We start from the raw sequence: 12,500 nt of genomic DNA, 5'->3' as shown, positions 1-12,500 counted from the left end.
ATTACAGAATTTAATTAAAGAGGACGGCAGCTGATTACTAGTTTGCCCTCTCCTCTCGGCGAGAAAAGCAAGAAGGAAGGAGTGATAATTAATAAGGTCATGCATTCGAAGGAATGCGGTGATGAGCTGCTCATGCACGTAGGTAATTATGTACGTATGAGCGTTCGTGTAGTGTACTTTCGTATGCACGAGAAAAGAGTTCAAGAGTGGGTAGCAAGCAATGCGGACAGTGCTTGCAGGTGTACGTGCATCGCACGGAATGCGGTTTTCCTGACGCTGGCATAAAAAAAAAGGGAACCCCATTCCTCCTACCTTGCCCAACCGCATGCAGGTGAAACCCCATTAATAGTTTTTGTCTTGCCAGGTGTCATCTCGACCTCCCTCCGGGCATTCTTTCCTACATCTCCCCTCCCCCTTCCCTCCCCTCCCCTCCCCTACGTCCTAGGTTCTTCGTACGTAAAATCTCCGCCGCCCCTTGTCTTCCCCTTTCCTAAGGACCCTTTTTAAACCTCTTCCCCTCCCCGTACGCTTGCTCTTCTTACCCCAAAGACAGCCACAACCCACCCCTATCCCTCTGGGTGCTTCATCCCAAGGGGCACGGTAAGCGGGTCCTACCCCTGCCTATCCCTTGCCCCCTTTCTTTGCAGCTAGCCATGGAATCTTTAACTATTAGGTTGAATGTTCCTTGAGATTTGGGATGATCTCACTTGGCTGGCCGTTTTGTGAGACGGGAGGATTTAGAGACTGGTTTGGCCTTTTCCTGTCCTCGTGTGGGGCTCATGCCATGCATTCAATAACGTGGGTAATGTTTTCAGAATCTTATTTTTTTATGGTCCTTTTATCTCAGATTTTTGTTGTTGTATCATGTTTCCTTTTATATAAGTGAGAAATACATGTACCCGTTTTCCTTCAGTTCCTTACTTCATTTTTCACTGTAAAAATCTGTTATAGATCAAACCATAACATTTTCCATTGTAAGAGACATTATCAGTATGTTGTTACTCGTAATTTTTATCTTGATAAAAATAAACAAGTAAGTAAATTTAACATGGCCATTCCACATGAGTTATTGGGGTCGAACCCGGAGCGTCCAGGAATCTTGGTTTAAAGGGAATTGATGTTTGAAAATTTATGAAACCTGTTTTACCCGACCTCATTACAATAATTTTATCCGTAATAATTTCCCGTGGAATTTTCCATTAACACTTTTTACATAACTTACGTCATTTGTGACGTATCTCTCAGCTTCATGCATAGGATGTTGGAAAGAATTTCCATGTGCATAACATTTGGTGTATACATGTTTAGGTAATGTGATGTACACAGACGCGGCAATGGCTGCACATTTATTCATTAATGCCATGAATGATTATTAATTTATTTTAGCGCTCATTCATTTAACCTCTTTAAAGGTTACCGGTATTTTATTTTGGTATGTGAAGCCATTTCAAACCTTATCAATTGGAAATATAAAGATGCAATGATAAGTAAACTAACATTAATGTGGTAAATAGTAATTGGTCACTTCGGTGAACGTTCTCAGTCATTCTTTACAGGGTATTGCTATTTCTCTTTGGGATCTGTTGGCCTTACGGACCGCGGAATTCTCCAAAATATTCCTGCGAATAGAGACATTGGGATTAACATTCCATGAGATCGATTGGTGTCGTTAGCACTTTGAGGAAGTAATAAACATACATAATATCCACAAATACTCTCTCTCTCTCTCTCTCTCTCTCTCTCTCTCTCTCTCTCTCTCTCTCTCTCTCGTGCTGATATTAACATTCAATTGGGTCGATGTGACAGGTATTTGTACACGAGTGTGAAAGTGGTCAATGTCAGTGTTTGCTGCTTTGTTATGGGGAAGGTAAGTACAGGGTTGAGAGGATTAAATGTGTTATTACTGTAATGCGAGAGGTTGGTGGCATCGATAAAGTATATGTTCTTCATTATTGAAAGCAAGGGAAGATTTCTGGAAGTATTCTTAAGGCGATATATGTGTATGCAACATGTATTTTGTATTTCTTTTATTTATGTCTTTATTCTCTTTTCTTTTCGTTCTCTCTCTCTCTCTCTCTCTCTCTCTCTCTCTCTCTCTCTCTCTCTCATCCAGGATGGAAAGAGAGCTGCAAAAACTTGAAATTCATAATGATTTTGACATTTTCCATCTTACTGGTCACCACTACTTCTGCTTTAAATTGGTTCGTGATGTACTTATCAAGGAAACCTGTTTCATTACGTACATAACTTATTATTATCGAAGGAGAGTTTTTAAAAGATGAAATTTTCCACGTAACGTTCGTAAAATCTATTTACATTTTTTATGTTCCATTAACATATATTTCTTTCTCTTTTCAGGTAAGTACTGGAGCCATAATTCGTCCCGTAATACAAGTAAGGTCAGTTCATTTATAAAATTTTATAGAAATAATTTAAAGTCGCCATGCGTCACCGACGGGGGGCTAGTACTAGGGGTTTGGTTTTGTGTTACTTTTATAATTGTTATATATGTATGCTTTGTGTTACTTTTTATATAATTGTTATATGTATGTATGTATGTGTACAAATGAAAAAAAACAAACATGTCAACAAATTTTATCACTTTTATTAGGCAAGATCCCCCGAAGGAATTATTTTTTTATGGATTTATATGCACACACTCCTACAGACACAAATAATGCTTGTAACCTAATCCCTAAGACCAAAAAATGTAGGAGGTATATATATATATATATATATATATATATATATATATATATATATATATATATATATATATATATTCGTATGTGTTTATATAAATGTGTATAAACATTATATATATACATATATATTAGAAATAATCAACACGCAATCATGTGTGGAACAGAAATAAATTTCTGTTCTACACGTGATTGATTATTTCTATCATTTTCACTGTGAAGGGATAATTCGAATGAAATGCTGTCAATCAGGTCATTGCTGAGTCGGGAAGTTGGGGAAAACACGCTGGTATGCAATCAGCTTGCCCAGGTAATTCGTTGTGTGCAGTGGCGCTCAGGTTCCAACTTCTTTTATGACTTGTATGGCCTAGTGGACAGCGCCCTTGCCTTTCAATTGAAAGACCTGGGTTCGATCCTTATGTGCGTCAGAATTTATTTCTGTTCCACACGCGATTTTGTGTTGATTATTTCTATCATATTCACTCAGAAGGGATAATTCGAATGAAATGCAGTCAATTAGGTGATTGCTGAGTCGCGAAGTTGGTGAAAACACGCTGGTATGCAAACAGTTAGCTTGCCCAGGTAATTCCTTGTGTGCAATGGCTCTCAGGTTCCAACTTCTTGTATGGTCTAGTGGGCAGCGCCCTTACCTTTCAGTTGAAAGACCTGGGTTCGATCCTGATGTGAGTCAGAAATATATATATATATATATATATATATATATATATATATATATATATATTATATATATATATATATTTATTATATATATATATATATATATATATATATATATATATATATATATATATATATATATATATATATATATATATATATAATATGACTTATTCATTTTGCTCTTAAAAATGTTAGATTTCTGGTTCCCAGCATGAGGTGAGGTTACAAGCATTTTTCCTGTATTAGCATGGGTGCAGGCTTACACTTTCATAAAAAAATAATAATTTTTCACTGTTCACATTACAGAAGAGCCTTGTTCATATTTTGTGTGTTATCGAGGGATGTTGACTAATAAAAGTGATAAAACTTGCTGACATGTTTGTTTTCTTCCATTTGTTGAGAGGAAATTGCCAGGACTACTGCATCCAAATACAGTCATTTCGTTGATAACGCACCATATTTACACAGTCATTTGAATGGTAAAAATGCTAAATATTCTTTTAGAGAAACTACCCCGCTGATATGCATACTGTAAATTTTTTCAGTAAAGTCCGCTGTCGGCAACGTACACATATGAATTCCTGATTTCAATTAATTTATATATATATATATATATATATATATATATATATATATATATATATATATATATATATATATACATATATTAATTTATATATATATATACACACACATAAATATGTATGTATTTGTGCGTGTGTGTGTATGTTAAAATAGTAATAGAATAATTATAAACATAACAACAAAAATGACATACCTACAGTGTTTCTGTACTTGTTGAGGCTTAACAAAACAAACATTTTGGAATACCATATACGAAATGGCGACAGCAAAATATTTTTGTTCTTCTCTTTTATTTATTTATGTTTTTGTTCACAGAGTGTTTATAAATCCAAGGCAACACTTCCATACCGCTGGAAGTCCTGATGCAAAGATACCTATGTATGTATGTATGTATGTGTGTATGTATGTATGTATGTGTTGATGACATATCGCTCAATTCAGCTATTCTTTTAAGTTGTCATTGAGCTTGGTCAGTTTAACCCTATAGCTATATATATATATATATATATATATATATATATATATATATATATATATATATATATATATATATATATTATATATATATATAATATGTATATGTATGTATGTATGTATGTGTGTGTATGTGTGCGTGTTTGTTTATTTGTAGTTTGTTTTCCAGTGATAATGTTAATGTAAGTTTGCGGATAATTTAGTCGACCATTAGAACACACTTGTATCTCATTTATTAGTTGGTAAAGGACCTTACAGCGGTTTTGAATAAGGTTGACCAACCATACTTCATCCATATCCATATCTTCACCATCGCCATCATCATCACCATCATCATCATCATCATCATATATTAAACCATCTCGTCTGCCCCCGAAAGATACCTGTCTGACAGCTATTATGTCTGCGGTCAAGTGTGGTAGTTAGCGATGGCCGTGGGCGGGAGCGTTATAAATAGTCAATAACTGCTGGACGAACGACTCCGTGACAGGTCTTTAAAGTGTGACTGGAAGGGGCAACGTTAAGAGGCCAATTATGTCTGCTGACCTCATCCCCTTACTACTTCAACACCCCTTCCCTCCTCCCCTTCTCCCCAACCCCTTCCTCTCATTCCTTTCTCCTTTTTTTTTTTTATAATTGCCTCTATTGTTGTGATCTTTCCTGTCGTTGTCTACATTTTGGACCTTGACGGTTTAGTGATGCAAGAGCTTGAAAGACGCCCTTGCAAGCCCTTGCTTCGGCGCTGTGATCATTGCGCTGTCTGACAGGACTTACAAAAGGTCTAAAGATTTCTTGGCTATGACACTGCCGCTAAGCTTGTCGTCATTCACAAACTATTAAACTTTAATGTTTAACTTGAGTGGAGGTATTTATTTATGTGTTCCCTTGTTAGCTTTTAGAGTAACTGGAAAGAGTTTTTATTCTTCTCGAATATTTTATGATTATCATAATAAAAAATAAAATTCTGGCGAACGACAATTTTATACCAAGTTTGACATAAGAAATACAAAGCATAGAAACGAGTCATTCTATCCCTCAAGAGGCTGCTCTCAAAGATCAAGGTTATGATTATCATTTCTATATTTGGAAGTTCTCTTCTTGGCCTTTATGATACTAGCGCAGAAGTTATGGCTTGCTCAGGCCTCATACAGTGGGGAAAGATTTCAATGAGACATTTTTCTTGATTATTAGAGCAAGCTGAAGGAAGTAGTAAACCAGATGTCACTGATCTCGTAGGATAGGCGTCTCCAATCTCTTAGCATAAGCAAGAGAAAATGTAACCCAAGTTGCTAAGTTTCCCAGCGTGAATGAAAGGAATCGTGTATCTTAGATCTTTCGAATAGGCAACAGGAACGGTGGGTAAGATGTCCAGTGCCTCTAAAGATGAAGACTGGAAATATTGACTCGTGTGCTTTAGATATAGAATGAGAAATAGGAATAATAGGTATGGTTTCATAGTGTGCAGAAAACAAATCTGGCCTGTCAGACCTCTTAAACTTGGATCAAAGAGGTTAAGATTTGATTTGGGTGTTTCGTATCACGATAGTAGTGCTTGAGATGTAAGCCACAAGGTTATTCAACTTGATTCCTTCGAGGGTCATCAATTGATTTGAAGGACCTCATTTGGCATTGAATCTGAGCAAGTATAACGAATTGATTGGCAGCCTTTGATGTAAATGGCACCCTTAAGAACTGTCTCTGTTATTCTGGGAACAGGATATTATATATGTGGGGTTATGTATACACTCGTTCTGACATGATGAGGCGGACTCTGATTGGCATCTCCACTGTTCCTAGGGCGTGTCCTGTTCTCCCTTTCGGGGAGATGAAGGGCGGGATAGCCCTAATTGGGATAGGCGGGGTCATCTCAGAAGGGAGCTCAGAAGTACATTGGTTGGTATACACCTGCCACCGACCTATTGTGATGTCAGTATCAGTTTTCATTTTATTAATGTGGGAACTACAAGTTAGCAACAGTACAGGTGCATAGTGATCCATGCAACAGGATTAAGGACATGAAAATGGCTTTAAGATGAAGGGTGTCTGTTTTGTGCGAGTTCTTAATGATCTCGATAGGAGCGTGAATGTTTATTGAAATGCATTCGGTTTCAAATTCACTAGTTCATATTTTTCGAATGGGAAGAATTTGTCTATTATATCCGTTTTTGTTTCATCGTTTGGGTCGTAGACTCTGCTTATTTTTTATGCCAGTTTGTGTTAAATCTACATCTTTTTATAAACAGATGTTTGGAAAATTCGGGAGAAAGACGATGTTGCCACTTTCAGGGGACTTTAGGTAGTCAAGAAAAGGTTTAAAAAAAAAGTACCTGTAATACGTTTGAAAGAACATTTTTGCTGTTTATTGGTCTAATTAAATATTGAATGTTTTGCGCCATTTTCGGATATCTGCATTATAAAGTACCTACATGTATAATTCAGTGGCATTTGCAGGATAATTCTGCTGTATGAAATTATCTTTTAAATCCAAATATATTACCTTTTGAGCAGTTGTTAATTGAAAGAGTTTTTAAGACAGAAGAGGAGTAATTTCTAAAATTATATAATAATAATAATAATTTTTCTGTGCGAAACTGTATAACAACGATATCTTGCAGATTGTGAACCCCCTTTTTGAACTTGCTTGGATCCAAGCCAGCTTATTATCACTGGTGCTCGTATGTGAGTTCGTCTTGACATTCTCCCACAACTCCGTAATTTTTTGTTATTGCCTTATTGAATTTTATACTATTAAATGTTGCAATTATATATGTATATATATAATGTATGTACTGTATGTATGTGTGCATTTATGAATACATATACATATGTGTATAATTCTTTATTTTTATTTACTCTGTGACTAAGCAATTTAGACAATATTCATTGATATCTTCAATTTTATGTATTTTCATTTAATATTAGCAAATTTCTCTTCATCTATCATACTCTTGCCATTTATTCGAGTACAGACGATTCTCGCTTCATCTGTTACACACTCTTGCCATTTAGTCAGTTTATCTTTGAAATTGCCTTTCATCCGGGTGTTGGCGCTACAAAGCGCAGGCAGGTAGATCTACGATGACGACAATAAACGCCAAGCACCGCCGTTGTTCTCGGGAGAACATCTAAAGGAGCGCCGACCGGATCCTAAAACGAGTTAAGCGTGCCGCTGTCACAGTATCGTGTCCATCGGTGTTGAGTTTACCTGCGAGCTGCGCTTATCCGAAGCGTTATTACCATATCAATGGCAGTTTTCCTCGTTGCTCGCTATTTCTCCTGTGTAATACACAGCTCATTGCATTAGGGAAGTGTACCTTGGGTAAGGTTCAGGGGGTCGGTTTGGGAGGTTGATATTGTTTGCGATTATTGGGGTGGGGGGGAGAGAGAAATGAGGAAGAGTGTTCCTGTTAGGGTGACCTACTAATAAGTGGGATAATATTCTCTCTCTCTCTCTCTCTCTCTCTCTCTCTCTCTCTCTCTCTCTCTCTCTCTCTCTCTCTCTCTCTTCCTTATTACAGTTACTTAGGTGAGATTCAGGGCTAGTTTTTCTTCAGAGCTCTCAAAAAGAACAGAAAATGGGTGTTTGATGCCGTGTGCATTGCATTCCTAGAGAGAGCATTCAAAGGAACTAGAGCGAATCATTGCCTCGAGCACAAGTATTTGCATAGAGAGAAGGGGTGGTGGAATTATATTGTTATATTTTCTTGTGTGCTTTCATGCTTGTTTCTTCCTGAAGTATATCACCTTCCTTATTTTATTGGTTGGCCTTATGGTGGTTAATCTGCTTTTTCATTGGCCCAACCGCTTTTTATTTACTTCACTTGTAGCAGAATATGAGAATTCAGATTGTCATTGTTTTCCTATTAAAGAAACAAAGAGAGAGAGAGAGAGAGAGAGAGAGAGAGAGAGAGAGAGAGAGAGAGAGAGAGAGAGAGAGAGAGAGAGAGAATAGTATTGGGGCAGGAGAACGGAGCAACAGTTGATAGGACCAATCCTTAGATAAGACAGGTACTCGGGTAGAAGCAAATGGTGTTGGTGGTTTCGATTAGACGTCGTAACGGCCACCGCGGGACGTGCATACAAACAAGGCAATTATGTTGCTTGGAAGCGACATGCATGAATGACCGCGCGCGTGAAATTCATGCAAACTATTTGATCGAAGGCGCTTACATGGCTATCTTAAAAAAAAAAAAGTTTGTTCCATAATTGAGAGAATTATGGTTGTGGATTTACCGATTTATATTTCTTTGCATGATCTCTCTAGTTGGGAAGTCTCATTTATCTAGTTAATATGAAATAATTTTTGACTTCGAATCACTCGACAGTGTAAAGAGACAATCGTTGTCTCGTGGTACAGATCGAACCTATCGCTTTAAAGAATGGGTTTCCTGTTTAGCTACTCGATTTTTTGTGCTGACTTAATTTATTTCCATTTTAATATAATTTTTCTTGCAATAGTAACAGCAGTGATAGTAATAGCTTTATTTTTATATGTACTACTTTCAAAACACCTGAGGCTTTTAAATCAGGAAGAAATTTTGATACCAAATGAGATAGGAACTCTAAAGCTCATTTCAAGACAACTGCTATTAGGCTTGTTATATTCCCTTAGGAATTGCTTAGGATACAATAATGTATTACCTTGGCCCATTCGTACTTTCAGGCAGAAAAGTCCTCGAGTATCCTAACTGATTCTTATTGACAGTTTAGGGTAACTTCCTCATTAGCCTAATCGATTCAGGTAGTCAGATTTTGGGGTGAAAAATAGGAAGAGGAAGTGAAGACGGTGGGGGGGAGGGAAGGGAGAGTCTTGCTTGCTTGTTTTGTTCAGACACGAAGATTCTTTTGATCTATTTGTGGCCATGTTAGTGTATTATCCATGTCATCACTCATATTAGATTCCAGCACTGAAATGTATACATTTGTCTGTAACTTGAAAAAGCCAGAAGGAAGTGCTGACTGCGGTAGACCAGATCAAAACCTCACGTTTATGAAGCGTCTGTCATTTAAGTAAATTCCTGTGCTCCGTGAATCCTGTTTGAAGGCATTCGAACCCAAACGCTGAAGCGCATCTCGCTGAAGGCGGTGTCTTTGAGGCAGCCCGTCTGTTTGCAAGACGAAGTAAAGCTAGTAGACGCTGCGCGTCATGCTTTCAGTCGTGGTTTCTTTTAGGTTTATCATATTGTCAATCTGTCATCATTAAAAAAAAAGACGGCTCAGTCAGTCCGATCTTGAATCGTAGAATTTGCTAGTAAGTTTGCTTTTTAGCTCAATATTTATATGACGAGCTTGATGGCGCGCGCTATGCTGCGCTGGACCGCTGCGCCGCCCGTCATGTCTCTCCTACCCTCCCGATCTTCTATCTTCCCCGCCCCCACCCGGGATGGACAAACAGGTTTGCGGGAGGTGGATGGATGTGTCGTGTCTCCCCTACCCTCCCGATCCCCTGCCTACCCATCCCCCACCCGGGGCGGACAAACAAGAAAGATCCACTCGGATTTTAGTGTTATAGATTATAATGGAGAGAGAAAGGGACTGTCGGAATTATATTTTGTTTTGCAGTATAGTGATAATTTACAGATCTTCCACATTATCAAATATAGTTATATATTTCATTTAATGCCGAAAATAAGTTCTTAATACATTATATTATCATTTTATAGCATAAATAACATCACTGGCTGGTACCGATATGTTTTACTCAACAAATTCAACCCACACCCATCCTCATTTATCTTGTTACAACCGGAAGTGTCAAATTTTATCGCCAAGGTCGTGCGAGCTGCAGCCTTGATACCAGGTAGTCTGGTTTTCAGTAAGAAAAGAGCGCAGGCATTCTTTTTGCGGTCGCTGTACACATAAAACCTTCTAACACCGTTTCCAACACCCCCTCCCTCCTTCCTCCTCCCCCTCCTCCTCCTCCTCCTCCTCCTCCCGTCAAATCACCGCCTTGTACCCAGCCCTTGTCGGATGCCTCTAATAGGTTATCAGTCGCGCCAACGTGATGATGAAGTGTGCATTGAGTGTGTGTATTAGCGACTAATCGGACGTTTTACTGCAATATAATCGTCTCTTTTTTTATCTATATGTATGAAACCTAACGAAAACCGGTTTGATATTGATGACTTTTAGTTTTTTGCGTGACCGATTAATTTTGACCTTCAAAGGAAACCGTCATAATTAATTTTCTCTTTTTTTACTTTTCATATAACCAGGATTATATATTTTTACCTGTGATTTATGTTTTTTTTAATCATTCGTTTATTCATTCACTTATTTGCATGTCTTTGTCTCTTGTCGTCTTCAAATTGGTAGACTTTATTCATTGCCTGTCCCCAGATTTTGGAGAATCTATTTATTGGGAATTATTACTTTGTTCACCTGTCTGGCTGATCATTCTGATTTAGTTGTAGGATTCTTGACTTATTCCTTTATTATATAAAGAATTTATTCTTTTATTATCTGAAGACCTTGCTGCATGGATAATGCAGACTTCTAATTTTTGTAATTTTTTAATCGTTCTGTTTCTTTTTTCTTTTTATAAATTGATAATGATAAACAGATTAAGGTGATGATGGTAATGGTGATCTTTGATCTTTGATTCTCTCTCTCTCTCTCTCTCTCTCTCTCTCTCTCTCTCTCTCTCTCTCTCTCTCTCTCTCTCATTCCCAAGAAAGGGAGAAGGAAATCTTAAAACCTCAGCTCGTGGAAATGTAACCGCCGCGGAGACTCATTTGAATCCCTCATCAAAGTCTTTATAATTTTTCCAGAGGAGGAAAAGGGAGGTTGGAAAAGTCATTAAATTCCTTGATTTCGAATATGAATATTAATGAGTCTCATCCACAGTGGCGATGAGGTTTGACAATTTTTTCTCTAACTTTATTTGTTTATTTTTAGTCCTTTCGGTTCCTTTAAAGTAACGATGGAAATAAATCGTCATTTACAGAGATGATAAAGTTTTCTTGTTCATTTATCTCCGTATTTTTTCTCCCTCCATTTTGACCGGGGTTTAACATAGTTTTTTCTTTTTGCATTTCCTATTTTTATGTATTTTTTAAAATAAATATAAACGAAAACTACTGTAAAATTAGCCTCTTTACTAAAGAATAACTTTTTTCTTTGTTTGTTACATATTTTTCAACTAAATTTAGAAGTAGTTCATCATCAGATGAAGAGAAGAGAATTCTATCGGGAAGGAGTCATGGGAGAAATAAAACAACTTTGTTGGACGTTTTGTCTTGGGAAAGGAAGTGGAAGATTTCTTTTGGAATCGGGCGATGTTTTAGAAGTCTAAGTTCAAAAGAGCTCTTTGAGGTAAAGCTATATCTTTGAATACAATAAGTCATTTCGATAGCGATGCCTGACTCATTGCCATGACATATCAATTTCTGTATAGCATGGTGATCGCCTAGAGGCTAATATTAGAAGGGAATTCAGCATGTATCGAATTAAAGGTACCTCCTTTTTGTTTTATGGAATAATTTTGTGAAAAAAAGGCGCATGCAGATCTTTGTTTTTTCTTTAGAAAGTAAGAATAATCTTAATTACTCAATTTTTCCCCAAATACAAATTTCTTTAAAAATTGATATATTCGATATGAAGTATATTAACTTTTCCAAGATGCGAACTTCTTTAAAAATTTAAATTATTTATGTTAAGCATGTTAACTCACTTGTTCTCTGGAATCTTTCCCTCTTCCTTTATAACTGTACCCGAGTTAGGTTGGTATTGTTTATGCTTGTTTTGGAGTTGTATCCTACAAAACTGAATTAAGACCTTTTTATATAATGCATTTCGGTAACTTCTCCAGCCGAATAGACTACTGTTTCCACCTTTGGTAAGAACAGGAGAAGGTTATGTTTTGCTAAGCATGTGGTCTTGTTACTTAATCCGGGTAGTTAAAAAATTGATTTAGGATGGTTGACTGGTTAACTGTAAGTTACATGGCGTCAGTACTATTGAAGGCGAATGGTGTGTAATAATTAAGCGAGAGAGACAATCAGTAAGAGAAAATTGAAAGGGATGACCTGAGAGCCAATATTTAAAGTACTTAAGTGA

General features: G+C 37.0%; 1 protein-coding gene across 2 annotated transcripts in view; it reads left to right on the top strand.

The window, feature by feature from the left end:
• Window positions 1–12,500, top strand: part of LOC136832809 (protein slit-like) — a 920,733-nt gene that overhangs the window by 434,398 nt on the left and 473,835 nt on the right. The gene's annotated exons all lie outside the window — the stretch shown is intronic.

This window comes from Macrobrachium rosenbergii, chromosome 4 (genome assembly GCF_040412425.1).
Source record: "Macrobrachium rosenbergii isolate ZJJX-2024 chromosome 4, ASM4041242v1, whole genome shotgun sequence".
NCBI lineage: Eukaryota > Metazoa > Arthropoda > Malacostraca > Decapoda > Palaemonidae > Macrobrachium > Macrobrachium rosenbergii.
The sequence above is the reverse complement of the archived record's forward strand: the minus strand, read 5'-3'. Positions and strand labels throughout refer to the sequence as shown.